The following is a 3,489-nucleotide window of genomic DNA, read 5'->3' as shown; positions in this document are numbered from 1 at the left end:
ATGGGGGATGGCAGAATTTTAAAATTAGTGTACGATAGTTTTAGATTAGGTTAAATAAATTAATTTAGTATTATGTTAGCTATAGTTAGTTAAGGTGAATTAATGTTTGTATGAAGATTTATTTTTCAAAAGTAAGGCTTATTATAACTATTTAGATATTATGTAATTCCATGTCTAAGTGGAATCATAAAATAATAATTCTATTGTTATTTTCTTTACTTTATAACTTATATAATGTTTCTTTACCATTCACAACTTCAATAGAGTATCTTCAATCATGTCGCATGAACAAGCAAAAAGATTTTGGCTTTGAAAATGTTTATCAATAAGTTGACCATTTTAGCATAATAAGAAAAATTAAAACAAAACTAGATATAAAACCTTTTAATTACTATCTCTACATTTTCTTATTTTCCCACAACTTCTGTTCCAGTCATCAAAGAAATTTTAAGTGGCCCTTGTAGGGAAGCTGAGTTCATATTTAACTTAAAAATTTATGTAAAAAACCACCATTATTGCAAGTTTGATGAATTGCTATCTTATCAGGTGGTTGGACAGCGGGAGCTACAACGATTAAAAGAATATATTTCTTATTAAAAAGAGTCTAAGCTAGAAGCTTGGGGTCAACTTTTAAGGAAGGGATGGCATAGAGATGGTTTTTCCTTGACACGGTGGCTCCGAACTCTTCTTCCATATCCAAGTCAGCAGGATCACCTTCGACCCTCCAGTCAAAGCAGTGCCAGAACTGAGCCAAAACAAAGGACATCTGCCCGATTGCCATGTGCCAACCCGGGCAGCCCCTCCTCCCTGTCCCAAACGGCAGCATATCATACTCCTGCCCCTGGTACTCAAAGCTCTTGTTTCCCTCGAATCTCTCGGGCTTGAACTCCTCCGGATCTTCCCACACATTTGGGTCTCTTGAAATGGCCCACGCATTCACAAAGAGCTTTGTTTGCTTGGGTATGACATAGCCCTGCGGTCCTACAGTCACAGCTTCGCTATTCTCATGGGGGAGCAACAACGGTCCTGGCATGTATAGCCTCAGTGACTCTTTAATCACACATTGCAGATAGTGCATCTTGGGAAGGTCAGATTCAGTTACCATGCGATCTTCACCTACAATAGAGTCAATTTCCTCCTGCAGTTTCTTGGCCACCCGGGGATGCCTGAGCAGAGCAGTGATTGCCCATTCCATGCTAGTTGCCGTTGTCTCCATCCCACCAATGAACAGATCCTGTTCAAACATATATTGTAGGACTAAATTGTTAGAAGAACATTAAACAAATCAAAGGAAGTACGAATAAAATGAATATTCACTTGATTCTTGACATTAACTCTATGATCTATTTTTCCTATTCTCCAATTGGGTTGAGATCATCATCTTATCTAGACAAACTATTTTACAAAACTTCTACCCTAAAACAGAATCGAGCAAAGATCAAGAGAGAGGGGGCAGAGAAAGCGACGTACGAAGAGCACTGCTTTGATATTATCTTTAGTGAACTCCACGTCGAGAGACTGGGATTCTTCCACGTCGAGCAGCACATCCAGAATGTCCTTACTCCACTCCTTTTTCTCCTCCAGAGCCCTTCTCTTGTGCTCAATATGGTCGTCAATAATTCTCCCAACAATCCTGTCGAAGAAGTTGTGGGCATTCACCATGCGTTTCTTGAGGCCTTGCAGGTCCATCCAATCTATGGAAGGAAAGAAGTCCCCAATGTTAACAGCAGAAAGGGTGCTGATAATCTCCCTCACCATGTCTTTGAGCTCACCCCCTTTCCCAGTCACATCATCAACGTCGAATCTCGTCCCAGTCAGCATCCTCCAAATAATGGCCGAGGTGATATCCAGCAGAGACTTGCTGACATTCACAGCAACAGTCCCCTGCTCGCTTCTCTCCCACATGGATTTCATAGCGAGAGAAACCTCCTCTGCTCTGAGGGACCGAAAGGACTCAACTCTCTTTGCACTGAGCAACTCCATGACACAGACCTTTCTCATGTGTCTCCAGTAAGGACCATAAGAAGCCAGGCCCACGTTCTTGTTGTTATAAGCGATGTGTTTTCCAGCAGCAGTAGAGGGTCTGTTGGAGAACACTAAATCGTGTGTCTTCAGAAACTCCCTCGCCATATCAGAAGAAGAGACCACCACGCAGGGCAGAAAACCCAATCTCAAGTACATCACAGGCCCATATTTCTTTGAGAGCTCATGAAAACTACGGTGTGGAAGCTTCCCAATCTGATGGATGTTTCCTATGATGGGCAATGGGGATGGCCCCGGAGGCAACTTAGGATCCCTCTTCAACTGCTTGAACAATACCCACACGAGGACTACAAATGCCAACCCTAGAGCAGTGATCATTTGGCCACAAAGTTGTTCTAGAAATTCAAAGGAAGCTGCCATTGTGAACTGAACTTAGCAGACACGCACACACACAAGCTTTTCTTTGAATACTCCTCTGCTCGCGGGCTTCTATTTATATATAGGGACAGATGCCTGTATTGCTCCCCATAGTCAATAGTCAAGGTTTGCGGGCCTTGTTATATATCTATTCAAGGAATTACGTTATACAATGGCTCAACCGAATATGACAAAGTCGAATAGCTTACGAACAATACTTCCAAGCCTGGAATAGACAATAACGACAAATATGAAGAAGATACTTATGCAAATAATTGAGATGTATACGTGCTATTGTCTGGAAAATTCAACGATAAAGCCTCACACGTTTTAAAACGTTGAAAAATCAAAAAGTCCGTAAAGGTTAAATGTGTCTTGAGATTATATTAATCTATCTTGTTATAAAAACTATGAAGCTATCATGTTCGAATTTTTTTAGTTTAACTCATATTCCTATGTTTTTTTAAATCTCATTCTATCTGTGCTTCTATATTGTATTGAAAAATTATCAAAGATATTCTATGGTGAATGATACTTCAAATAAAATAAAATAAAATAAAATAATAGTTCTTTAATCAAAATAAGAGACATAAAATTAAGAAATGGAAGCGACAAATATAAACCATAGGAGAGAATTCAAATTATATGATTATAAGATTCTTATGAGGATATAAGATTGCAAAATTATGTTTGGTTCTTCTTAGTGAATTGAAAAATTTAAATGCAAATAATTAAATAATAATTGTATCATTTATTTTATTATGGAATACTTTATGTAGTCTGATAAATATTACTCATATAATAAAAAAATGATTAAATGAAAAGGCATGGAAGAAAAATCATTTTCTTATTTCTTTTTATTTGATTATTCCATTGAGAAGATCACATATTTTACATCTCACTACTTTCAAGTACATCAAAATCTATTAAACAAACTATAGTACCAACAAGTGTTGCGTGCAACTCGAGTCCCTACCTATGGTGGGGTAGGAGGAAGATGTAGATGTCTTAGCACAAGTTCTGTCACTTTGACATATAAAAGGGTTGCAATCAAGTGGAAAAGCATCAGTCTGTCTTACAAATTCAATA

General features: G+C 38.2%; 1 pseudogene across 1 annotated transcript; it reads right to left on the bottom strand.

The window, feature by feature from the left end:
* Positions 1-450: 450 nt before the first annotated feature.
* LOC149560093 (cytochrome P450 750A1 pseudogene) lies at positions 451-2,403 on the bottom strand (annotated as a pseudogene). Its single transcript, XR_016364211.1, has 2 exons — positions 1,471-2,403; positions 451-1,234 (listed from the first exon to the last, which is right to left on the bottom strand). The product of XR_016364211.1 is annotated as a cytochrome P450 750A1 pseudogene (transcript).
* Positions 2,404-3,489: the final 1,086 nt, after the last annotated feature.

This window comes from Cupressus sempervirens, chromosome 4 (genome assembly GCF_028749045.1).
Source record: "Cupressus sempervirens isolate cs-2001-9-10 chromosome 4, ASM2874904v1, whole genome shotgun sequence".
NCBI lineage: Eukaryota > Viridiplantae > Streptophyta > Pinopsida > Cupressales > Cupressaceae > Cupressus > Cupressus sempervirens.
Note: the sequence above shows the minus strand (reverse complement) of the source record. Positions and strands in the feature narration are given on the sequence as shown.